The sequence below is a fragment of the Macrobrachium rosenbergii genome, chromosome 12 (assembly GCF_040412425.1).
Source record: "Macrobrachium rosenbergii isolate ZJJX-2024 chromosome 12, ASM4041242v1, whole genome shotgun sequence".
Taxonomy (NCBI): domain Eukaryota; kingdom Metazoa; phylum Arthropoda; class Malacostraca; order Decapoda; family Palaemonidae; genus Macrobrachium; species Macrobrachium rosenbergii.
In genome coordinates this window covers 63,442,820-63,455,319 of record NC_089752.1, presented here as the reverse complement: position 1 = coordinate 63,455,319, position 12,500 = coordinate 63,442,820, and the positions used below count along the sequence as shown (strand labels likewise).

The following is a 12,500-nucleotide window of genomic DNA, read 5'->3' as shown; positions in this document are numbered from 1 at the left end:
ATACCATTCTTCAGATGCATGTTTTTTTTTGTAAATATATCTAATTAAGTTGAAATCAAGAGTTTACCTAATCACTCCCTGGGACCTTGTTTGCCTGTCCCAAATTACGCTACCATTCTTCTGATGTGTGTGTTTTTTTTGTAAATATAATGCAGTATATTAAGTTAAAGACAAGAGTTTACTTGATCACTACCCCTTTGACGTAGGCACTCAGCTGTGTTTTAATGTATGTTTTTACCTGACCTCAAGGCCAGAGTTCAAATTTGTGTCATCCAGGGTATGTTGCGTACATCCCCAGTGCAACCCACTGGTTAAACTAGATCTCCCAGCTAAAAACATATCAATGGTGAACGTTACAGGATCATCTTGCAAATTGCCCTTGCAACTCTGCAGTTGCAGTTATCAGCTGAATAGCTTTGCTAGAAGCTGGTTGCAAGATTAGAAACAAACCTTTTTATTAGTGTAAATTCCCTTATAAGCACACAAGTGCTCCAGTTCCATTCTAAGTACAGTGTTGTTATTTTTATTTTGTTAGGTGCAAACAAAGTCGTGACTGAAATAGATTTAGGAATTGTTAGTCCACATGCATGCAGCCCAGTTATAGAGAAGAGAGAGTTATTATCCTTTATACAAGCTTTTGATGGCTAACGCATGATAGTTTACATGACTTTCACGATAGGCTAGCTAGGAAAAGTGAAAAGTGAATTATGAAGTATTGTAATAGGAAACAGTGCGTGTATTTCCTTCTTATGTGATTCGAGCAATTTCTCTTTTCGAAAACCTAGTTAGGCACACGTTAGAACCCACGAGGGCTACCCTGTCCAGCAGTTTTCGTATTGCTGGAGTTAGGATTTTTACTCTCTCTCTCTCTCTCTCTCTCTCTCTCTCTCTCTCTCTCTCTCTCTCTCTCTCTCTCTCTCTCTCTTTCTTGTAGAGGTTATGCATTCATTAGGCACATATATTATTCTTCCTTATCGAGTAAATCTCATAAAGCTGTAAAACTTTGTTCAGGCCACGTGGCCCCAAAATTTTGTTTAGTATTTGCATTTGTTTAAATTCTCGTATAAAGCAATGCACATGGTAAACTCCATTTCATTCAATTTATTTCCCAGTCAGTAAAGCCGTAAGAACGACCGCACCTGTTCATTCATTTCCCTGATGAGAGGAACTTTCCCAGAATTACAAGGTTGCTTCTCAAAACCACGTTTTCTTTAAGCTTCGCTCACTGCCAGGCATTTGCTAGCCCATTCATTCAGCCGAGATGACCTTGGGGCTGACCGCCGCCTGTCATAACAAACCCTCACGTGCTCCCAGTAGTCGTCAACCTTTGTTTATTTGTTGTTCCCCTCATTCAGACAGTTGCACATGTGCAGTTGACCTTGGAGCTGTCTCGCCACCTACCCAAGCAGCCTTATCTCACGTGCTATTGTCCCTGACCCTTGGGTCTCGCTAATGCCAACATGTCAATCACATGCCCAACCAGGTCATAGAGTAGTGTAAGATATTTTCCCTTCAGCACGTGAAATATCTTTTGGCAGTCTAGCCATGCCTCGTGCATGATAAATTTAAGCATTGTAGTTATTTATGTGAGCAAGTAAATTCAAAACCATACTAAGCTGTACTCCATTCTACATAAGCCTTGTTATTTTAACCTCATCCGCTAGCTCTGACAATTCTCTGCAAATTACTAAGGCTTGCATTAAACATTGTGCTAAACCCAAGTCCATATAAGATTTTATATTGGTTAACATCGAACACCCAATTCTATTCGAGACTTTATATCTGTTCATTCGAACACCCAAGTCCATATAAGACATTATATCTGTTCACATCGAACGCCCAAGTCCACAAGACTTTATATCCATGCATTCGAACACCCAAGTCCACATAAGACTTCATATCCGTTCATTCAAACACCCAAATCCATTTCGAGACTTTATATCCATTCATTTCGAACACTCAAGTTCATTTCCAGACTTCATATCCATTCATTCGAACACCCAAGTCCATATAAGATTTCATATCCTTTAATTCAAACACCCAAGTCCATTTTGAGACTTTATATCAGCTCACTTTGAATACCCACGTCCATTTCGAGACTTCACATCTGTTCATTCCAACACCCAAGTCCATTCTGAGACTTTATATTCATTCATTCTGAACACCCAAGTCCATTTTGAGAGTTCATATTTGTTCATTTCGAAGAATCCAAGTCCTTATGGGAATTCTTATCCCCATTCAATTTAGACAATCCAAAGTCCTCACACGACTTCCTGAACCTGTTCATTCAAACAACCTTGAGTCTTTTAGACCTACTGAATTCGTTCATTCGAACAACCTTGAGTCCTTTTCAGTCATACTGAACTCGTTCATTCAGACAACCTCGAGTCTTTTCTAGACATACTGAATCCGTTCATTTGGACAACCTTGAGTCTTTTAGTCATGCTGAACCCATTCATTAGAACAACTTCAAGTCTTTTGTACATACTGAACCTGTTCATTACGAACAACTTTGAGTCTATTCATCACGAACAACCCTGAGTCTTTTCAGACCTGTTGAATCCATTCATTCCGAACAACTTTGAGTCTTTTTCAGACATATTGAATCTGTTCATTCTGAGCAACTTCTAGTCTTTTCAGATATACCGAATTGTCATTTTTTAGCACAATCCTAAGTTCCATGGAACAGTTACAGTCGTTCATTCCGAATATACCTCGGTCACTCGGGTCAAAATTAGACTGAGTGCCAGTGCCACCTCACCCAACGGGGCACTCTTCCTTGCGCGTAGTGCCAACACTGGTTCCTTCCCCACATCCTAAGACCTTATTGTTATTCCCGAGGGCCACTCCCCTCTCAGCACCATCTCAAGATGACTAAGGCATCCAGAACCCAGCAAAATGATGAGCTCAGGTTCTTCATGGAGGCTGGTAAGGAATTGGAACTGGTGGGCCAAGCACTGAGGGACTGGGTCCAAAAGAGGCTAATCTCTGCCAAGAAAGAAAGGGAAAGGGAGAGAGAGAGAATAGCTCAGGAAAAACAGGAAGAAGCAGAAAGGCAGGAAAGGGAGAAAGAAAGGCAGGAGTAGGAGAAAGAAAGAATAGCTCAGGAGAAACGGAAAGAGGCAGAAAGGCAGGAGAAGGAGAAAGAAAGGCAGGAGAAGGAGAGAGAAAGGCAGGAGAAAGAGAGAGAAAGAGAAGAGAGGGAGAAGGAAAGGGCACATCAGCTTGCAATGGCAGCCCAAGGAGTGCACAACACATCAACGCCCTCTCCACATTCAACCGTCAGCAGTGTAGGCTCCCTCATAAGAAAATGGGATGAAGCTTAGCCTGAAGTCTGGCTTGACCATGTCGAAAAGGTCCTGAAGACCTATAAGCCCTCTCCTGGAGAAGTGTCTCTGATCCTGGGGAAAGCACCTTGAAGGGAAAGGTTCCATTGCATTCAATGCTGCCCAGCCGGAGGATCAAGGGAATCTCACCCCTGTCCACCAAGCCATCATAAAGGCTTTTGAAATAACTCCCGACCATTAGTGGAAAAGGTGGAGAAATATGCCCAAAGAATCAGGCCAAACCTGGTCTGAGTGGATCTTCAAAAAGACACAAGCATTAAAACAATAGCTAGACTCTCTCAAAGCCACTAGTGCGGAGGACACCCTCAAACTCTTCCAGCTCGAGGACTTCTCACTTTATGCCCAGCAAGCTCTCGCCACCCATCTATGCGATAAGGCGTCTAAGATGGTGGTCAAGTGCTGTCCTTGGGCAGACACCTGGGACACCAATCATCCTCATCTTAGTTCCACAGATGAAAGTTATATCCCTCCTCACATGCTGCAAGTAACACTCAACAGCAACTCAAGAATGGGCAACCCCATAGAAACCATTGTGTGTGCATTGCAGGAAACCAGGGCACCCCATAGGACAGTGCCATCTGCGAGTGGAATCTCAGCAGAAGGCACCATTCAAACCCCAAAACGAGGCCACACAGGGCAAACTCACTCATGGGCCTTGGGCGAAGGGTCACAAACCCTCTACCTACCACGGAGCAAGACCTAGAAAAGATTTTAGCAAGTCAACTTGTAAAGATTGTGGCAAGGTGGGACACATCTCTGCAAACTATAAGTTCAGCCTAAACTACCTAAAGTAGTTCAGACTGTTGTCCACTCGAGACAACCAACTGAGTGGTTAAGCCTTGAAGCCATAACAATAGCGCCTCTCGAAGGCTCCACTCGCCCTCGGATGTTGCCAAACATAGTAGATACCAGTGCAGAGGTTAGTCTCATTGCCCGGAATGAAATGCCTCCTGGTGCCACTCTTCAGGAGGATGAAAGAATGACCATCTGATGGGTAAATGGGGATGCAACAGACTTTCCTACGGTTTGCCTTTGAGTCACCATAGGTGACCCCTCTCGCGAGAAGGTGCATCTTTTTGGGGTCGTCCAGTCCCTTGCCACTGGACACCCCTTACTCTTGGACCAAGATTTGGTCCAGTGGAGAAACACCACAGTCCCTCTCAGTTGTATGGCAGCTACAACACCTGAGCAGCTCGAGAAGACAGATCCTCTATCTAATGAAGGCCCCTTCTCCGATGATATCAACCTCGCAGAAGTGCCTTGGCCTCATGAACAGCCTGGCACTCTTCAAGATGAACTCACCTCTGGACCTACAGTTGCCCTCCTGATCATGGGAGCCCATGCATCAGTCCCCTCTCTGAGCTGGGAGTGACTCATTTGTGAGTAATCTGAAGACACCAACCTGTGGCACCACTGTTCAGAAGCAGCTACTACTGAGGAAGAAGTCAAGGACTTTGGTAAGTGCAATTTCCTTCTTGAAGATGGAGTCTTCTACCAGGTTTCTCTTGGGAGGTCGGAGCCTGCTTCCATCCTTCACAGGCTTGTGGTAGTTCCTCCATCTTTATAGCCTGATCTCCTATGGTTGGCACATGATGTCCTTGGTGGAATTTTGGTGTCGCTTGAACTGCCCTCGCCATCGAAGGACAGTTTTACTAGCCTGGCCGCCACAGTTAAGGCCTTCATCATCCCATATCCAACATGCCAGGTCACCTGCAACCCAAATGAGGTTGTTCCTAAGGCCCCCCTAAGAAACATCCCTTCAGCAGGAGTCCCCTTCCAGGATGTCTGTTTTGACTACTACACACCCTAAGGGTGTACAAAAGGCAAGTTTGGCAATAGTCACTGCCTAACGACCGAAACAATACCTGTTCGAAGCGAAAACTCCAAGAATGCAGTGAAAGCTCTTGTTCAATTCTTTTGGTGTTTCAGATTCCTTGAAACAATCCAGACCGACCAAGGGCTGCACTTTATGTCACAGGAGTTCCGTGACAGCATGGTTAGCCATGGTGTCCAGCATATTCATTCAGCTCCATACCATCTGGAACATCAAGGGATGGTTGGACGATTCCACCAATCCCTGAAATCAACCTTAAAAAAACTTGGTCACAAAGAGGGAACAGACTGGGAGAACCACCCCTACTCTCTTTTTGCCATTCGGCAAGTGCTCTATGCACATTCTACCCAGGACCCCCTTGACATTTTGTACGAGGCCTGGGCTGATCCTACCACGGCTGAATGGGTGACAGACCTCCCAACCATTCAGCAGAAACTCTGAGCCACTTGGGCAGCAGCCCAAGCAACCGAAGCTGCAACTCAAGAACAAGTCAAGTTGAAATTTGATAGAACAGCCTGAACTCGTTCCTTCAAGATAGGCGATTTAGTTCTCGTTTTCCGGATGGGAGTGACACGCCCCTTAGAGACCCAGTTTACAGGGCCTCATAAGGTCCTAGGGAAGTGCGGTAACTTAAATTATCTGGTCAATTGTGGCAAGAGAAAAGCCAAGTGGCTCCACATTAACCTGCTAAACCCATACGTTTCCCGCAAAGAAAGGAACACCCAAGGTCAGTCATCAATGATGGGTGCGATAGTTGGCACTGTATCTGCAGTGCCACCTCCATTCTCCAACTCCGAAGTCCTGCGCTGCCTTGAGGTCATGAACACCGTGCTGGATGATGCCAAGAGAGAAGAGGTGCATCACTTGTTAAATGACTATCCTGATGTCACCCAGGACATGCTCGGGTGCACAAGCGAAGGCGAACATACTATAAAGGTACTCAAAGAGGTCTGCCCAGTAGTTCAGGGCCACTATAAAACCAATCCTGACAAGGCCCGAAGGATAGAGGAACAAGTCAAACTCCAGCTTGAGCTTGGCTTGATTGAACACAGTGGCAGCCAATGGTCCTCACCTGTCGTCTTGGTCCCCCTAGGAAGGAGGGGGAGATAGGCTCTGCATCGATTACAGAAAACTTAATGATGTCACTGAACCTGAGCCTTACCCTCTTCGAGGATCAAGACCTGCCTAGACAGTCTCGGAAGTGCTTTGCTACTTGAGTAAGATTGATCTCGAGAAGGGATATTGGCAGGTGCCTTCATCAGAGGAGTTGCACCTGCTAACTGCTTTCATCATTCCCAAAGGGTTTCTATCAATATAAAGTCATGCCATTTGTGCTAAAGAATGCCCCTAGCTATTTTCAGTGGCTTATGAATAGAATCCTAGAAGGTACTGAACACTGTGTTGTCTCTCTCGACGACATAGTAACTTATGCAAAATCTCTCGAGGAACATCTATCAATCCTCCGCCAGATCCTGGTAGCCCTTCGAAAGGCAAACTTGGTAATTAACCTGAAGAAATGCCAGTTTTGGGGTGGCCGAGATCATCTATCTCGGTCACCATGTCGGAAGTGGGAAATTGACGCCAAAGGGTACAAATGTCCAAGCTTTATGCAGTATACCATATCTGCATACGAAAAGGGAGGTGCAGCGATTCATCGGTATGATTCAATATTTTTGCTGTTTCATACTGAACTTCACTGATGCTGCTGGCCCTATTACTATTATCAATTCACAGTACCCTTGCATCTGATATCCAACCCCGTCTCTTACGATGCTCCTGATTGGCCATTGATCAGCCAGTCACAAGGCTGGAAACTCGTCAGTCTCTTCCAGCCGTCACCGAGTAAACATCTACGCTGCGACCTCTCCTCATGAAATATGTCTTTCAAAAGTTATAACTTTCATTACATCTCGGTTTTACCTGAAGAAAAGCAGTGTTTCCCAATTTCATCACTAAACATCGTCAAGCCAATGATTTAAGGATTATAATGATATATGAATTATGTACTTCAGTATACTTAATGCTAAAATATGTATAGTGAAATAAACATGAAATTTTTTAATATAAAGCATATTCTTTCATTCCTTACATGACATCGCAGTGCATTTATCATCTATCTTCTCGTGTTTCATACGGTATTGTAGCTTAAATGTCATGGGTGACAATGCTACCAAAAATTATAGGTAAGGCTATCAGTATGAAAATAGCTAGCAAAAGATTAAGAATATTAAAATGAGCGGGGATGCGCGCAGACAATAGCCTTCCACGGGCAACCAGCCAGCTCAACTTTACACATTCCTTACTTCTACAGGAATCTCTCGCTTTCACTTGTTGTTATTTGGGGCCATACTGGAATGACACGTGTGTGTATGTCAGATCTTGCATTCTAGTTCAATAAACGAGCCTAGGATTATGCAATGACTGGTCTGTGGCTGTCCGAAAAAGAAGGTAACTTCTCTATATGGATACGGGCAGCTGCACTTGACAGTACAATAACACTCTATCAGGGACCCGTGTCGTCCTCACTATTCCCCTCCGGACCTTTAAATTTAAGCGGGAGTCAGGCCTGGAGCTTTAGCTTTTTAAACTCATCCTGAGGAAGGAGTCTGGCCAGATGTGTAAAAGTAAGGTTATCATGCAAAACACAATTCAAACAAATCGTATTTTTATTTCATAACTGTACGTCAACACCATGATAATGCATAAACCAAAATATTTGTTTTCACAAGCAAACACTTCCTTTACACACAATAGTGGTTGATAAATTGGCAACTTTGCAGTTTTAAAAACTGTATTGTGTGTGATATTATACATTCCAACATAAACCTGACACATTCTGTATAATATAAGTGTATATTAACATTTCTTTTTCGTGATGATGCCAAATAAATTACACGAACACAAATATATAAATGAAGGCAAATTTATATCAGAATAAAGGTGACTATTACTGAAAGAATGTAATATACAAATTGCACACAAACTACATCATGTCATCGTCACTACTGTTATCTGAGTCATCAAGGCTTATAACCAGTTCCTCAATCATATGTTCTCGAGCTATATCATTTCGTCTATAACTATCTTCTATTTTAGATGTATGCTCCATGCACTTTCGCCAATCACCCTCAGTCACTTTTTCAATGCTATTTCTTGCTAATTCTTCTACTTTCTTTGCTGTCTGGTGTTCATTTGAGTTTTCTTTTTTAACTTTTTTTTTTAACTTTGGCCCAAATTAGTTCTATTGGATGAAATTCACAATGACAAGGGGACAATCTCAAAATTTCATGTCCATGGGAAAGAGCAATTTCATCAATTATGTAATCTTTGTTTTTCTTTATGATTGTTACATATTTCCATTAGTTCTGATTTTATGAGGTCTGGGTCATGTTCAATTTTGTTTTCAGACAGCCAATTAATAATTTCAATTTTTCTGCTGTTGTATGTAGGTACTTTATTGACTATCTTTGAATGACAACTTGCATTGTCCATAATTATGAGTGATTTCTGCGGTATGTTCCTCAAACCATTTTTTTAAATTTTTGTGGTTCATGGCATCATGGTAGTCACCTTTATATCCATTCCGTGACTTAAACATGAGCTGTGCATTGGGAATATAGCCATTTCTGCTTCCTGCATGTAAGATGATTAGGCCTAAGCGTGCACCTTTCCCAGACTTTACCTTAGGTCCTACAGCACTGTCACCTGTGGTCCAACACTTTGTCACACTGTCCCTTTGATTGAGCCACGTTTCATCCAAGTAAACTTCAGGTCTTGGATTTTCACTTTTTCTGTTCTTTTCAATTAGTCTTAAGTACTTGTGTCGACTCACAACGATGTCTTGGCGTTCCATTAATATTCTCCTTCCACTTGAACAATTCTTAAACCTAAATCCAAGCTCTCTAATTACTTTCCATAACGTTGTCCTTCCACCTTGAAAACTTACAGGAGCTTCTTTCACCTTAGGGAGCATATTATCCAGTGTTGGTAGCTCACCTCTGTCGTAGAAGGCAAGAATTTCTTTTCTTATTGCTTCCTTCTCAAACTGATCCAGTTTCGTCAAAGTCGAAGGTAGTCGGCACGTGGTGGAGGTGACGTGATAGAAGGTGGATGACATTTAATTGTCTGTTGTTTTATGGATTTAACTGTTCTTAGACTCACACCCACCACCTTGGCTGTCTCCTCATCCACTTCTGACACTGACATGCACGTAGGCTACAGTGCTGTTGCCTGTGAAGATAATTGTAGACATTGTAGATGATGTTCTTTGCTTGACTTCTTAGTCTCTTTGGGTGACGTTGATGTGCGTCTACAGTGATCCCATGCTCTGCCATCCTGACACCATACACCTGTCAACAATGGGTAATATAGCAAACCAATGCATAACGACAAGACTCATGATTTTTCACTTTTTGACTAGCATTCCCCAAACTAAGGCCATGAGTCGAAATAGAGACACAGCTAGGAAGATTAAATTTGGAAATAAAGTGTAGGGATACAGTAAGGAGGGAAAAATTTGTTTACATTATGGTAGGGCGTTTGTCATAAAGATTATGACAAATTTGTTCATGATGGCTTTTTTTTTGTATCGTTGGGTATTGCCCGAGACGGACGTGTTTTTCGCGGCTCTTCTCCCGGTGCTCCGGTCTAACGCTTTATATTGAAAATTAGTGCACCGAAAAAGAAGGAAAAAGGGAAAGGAATTGATTTTGTAATTACGTCGCCATGGGGAAAATTTGACGCAACATATGATCAATATCGAGAATTTATTAGAAAAACTTACGAAGACAAGAGACTAAAGCAAGTCGTTGATGAGATTTGCTTGCTAAGTGACAAGTCAACGCAGAGAAGAGATGTGTCAGCACCGTGCAGACATTGCAGGCTGGCGGTGGACGACAAAGATGAAAGAATTCAATGTAATATCTGCAATATTTGGTACCATCTCAGCATTGTTTGTGCTAATATTGATATACAATACAAAAAGGTACTTGAAAGTGAAAATATATGGTGTATTTGCAACAAATGCAAAAAGTCTGAAGCACTAAAACAAGGAAAAGCGAACACTAAGGATATTGAAGACAGCCTTGACGAAATGAAAACAAACTCAACTATATTAGCAGGGATGACTGAAGATTCGACACTGAAAACTAGTGAAACACAAAACAAAATTGACACCGTGGATAAAGACAAGAAGACTATGACAAACAGGGCCAGAACCTACGCAGTCACTAAGGACATAAAATGTGCTCCTGATCAAATCTACCCCGGAAGAAGGTAAAGCAGAGTTATTGAGGAAGTTAAAAAGAGATGAACACTTATTTGTTAGATTTGCTGACAAGAAAAACTTAGAATAAGCGAAGTTAGAGATTGAAGACGGAAGTTGCAATATATCAATAAATGAGAGAGGTAAACTTAAACCTAAGATAAAAGTGGTATATGTCTCGAAGGATGAGGATGACATTGTCGACAACATCAAGAAGAAAAATCCTTGGCTGCGTCAACTCATTCAAGATGATGATGATTTGAAAATAGTAAAGGAAATGAAAGCCAGAGGTGATAAATATAAACATTGTATCATAAAATGCACACACAAATACAAGCGACTATCTTCGATAAAGGTGACAAACTCTGTCCAATGTATAGTCACTGCAAGGTATATGGCTGTTACATGCCCTATCATCAATGCTATAAATGTCAGAAATTTGGTCATAGCGCAGCAAATTGTAAGAATGACCAAGTTTGTCCTAAATGTAATGAAAATCACAAATCAAATGAATGTACCAGCACTACCTTACAGAGTGTAACAGTTGTGAAAAGAAAGGCCATAGCGATACTGAACACAAAACATATGATGGCAACAAGTGCATATAGTATACAAAGAAGAAATGTCAAAGGCGAAAAATAATACTGATCATGGCTTTGATTAATAATCTTCTGTGCAATTTAATAGATATACAGTTCGTAGCAAATAAAACAAACGCCATTAGAAACCTTATAAATGATCGAAATCTAGACATATGCATGTTAGCTGAGACTTAGTTAAGTAATAATGAAAGTGACTCTTCGAAAATATTCGTTCAATATAATAAACATACTGAGAGAAAACAAAAGTGGGAATGGTGTTGGGAAATTTTTGTCAAAAAAGTGTACAGACCATCAGTAAGACAATACAAAGAAAAATATAAAAATTATAACATTTTATAGTTAACCAAGCGCTAGAGCTACTACATTGAAGATAAAATACCGAAAGGCATCTACAGTTTATAAAAAGATTCTACTAAATACATTCAAGGGCCCACCAGAGAGGGAATTGTCCCTGTGGAGGGCTGTACACACACAAGAAAAACGACTCGAAACGACCCGAGACGTTATGAAAAAGTCGCCAGGGCCTATAAGGTCATCCTATCATGAAACACGTCACTGAATCCAAGGCAACGCTAGTCTATCAATAAATTTGGTTATTTAAGCAGAAAAAAAACCATAACAACATATACGGCCCCATTCACATGGGCAGACGCTTCTTGGCAGTGCTGCTGGCTCAGACACTGACAAATACAAGCATTTTTGCTCGTTTCATGATCTCACTCTTGCATGCATCCTATGTCTGTAGTCTGTACTGCATATACCTAATGTCTGCTCGTGTGGGGTTTAGGCCTAAGTAATAAAGCTTAATTCAAAATTAACCCAAACTAAATTCAAACAGCATCCTTATGGTAATGTTAGGTCTTAATAATGAAGTTTTAGCGACTAATCACGTAATAATATTACACATAATATATACTGCATAAATATCGTGCAATTATCCTAATCCTCGTTATCCCAACATCGCTAAGCTGATGTATTTCAAATCTAAATCGAACTGTAAAAACAAAGAAACTTACCAACATTTATGAAAAGAATACAAGTGGTCCTATTCTCTGAACGCTCGCTCGCTCCAGCAGACATCTCTCAAGCATAGCCTACCTGCCAATAGTGAGTGAAGATGTTATTCATACGTGCTATAGTTCAGTATTCCATATTTTTTTCTAAATATGTATTTCTCATTTAATAGGATTTCTGAACAACAACAAAAACTTACCTAAAACAGCCAGAAAGTTGAGTGGCAGGGTTGTTATCATGTAGAGATGTCGAGCAAGTTCCCCTCCAATAAGTTCGTCCGTTTCGTCTGTCGACTGTCCGGCTTCATCCGTGTATTATATATTCATTTGCATGATGATTACGTATCTCTCACCTAATATTTTATTGATGCTATTAAAATCAGCCACGAAAGATATCTACCGCAGAATTTGTTGCTTACTTGTTTCTTTTTGTATTTGTTA

The 12,500-nt window shown here is 41.4% G+C and overlaps 1 protein-coding gene and 1 long non-coding RNA gene across 2 annotated transcripts in view; both read right to left on the bottom strand.

Annotated features, from left to right (window-relative positions):
* Positions 1–12,500, bottom strand: part of LOC136844251 (larval cuticle protein A3A-like) — a 329,631-nt gene that overhangs the window by 258,687 nt on the left and 58,444 nt on the right. The gene's annotated exons all lie outside the window — the stretch shown is intronic.
* The window catches only part of LOC136844248 (uncharacterized), a 5,046-nt gene continuing 468 nt past the window's right edge, over positions 7,923–12,500 (bottom strand). The window contains exons 1-3 of the long non-coding RNA XR_010854791.1: positions 12,260–12,500; positions 12,063–12,144; positions 7,923–9,530 (exon numbers count right to left, since the gene is read on the bottom strand). The exon at positions 12,260–12,500 is cut by the window's right edge and continues 468 nt beyond it. This is a non-coding gene — a long non-coding RNA (uncharacterized lncRNA). The remainder of the gene's footprint in view (positions 9,531–12,062; positions 12,145–12,259) is intronic.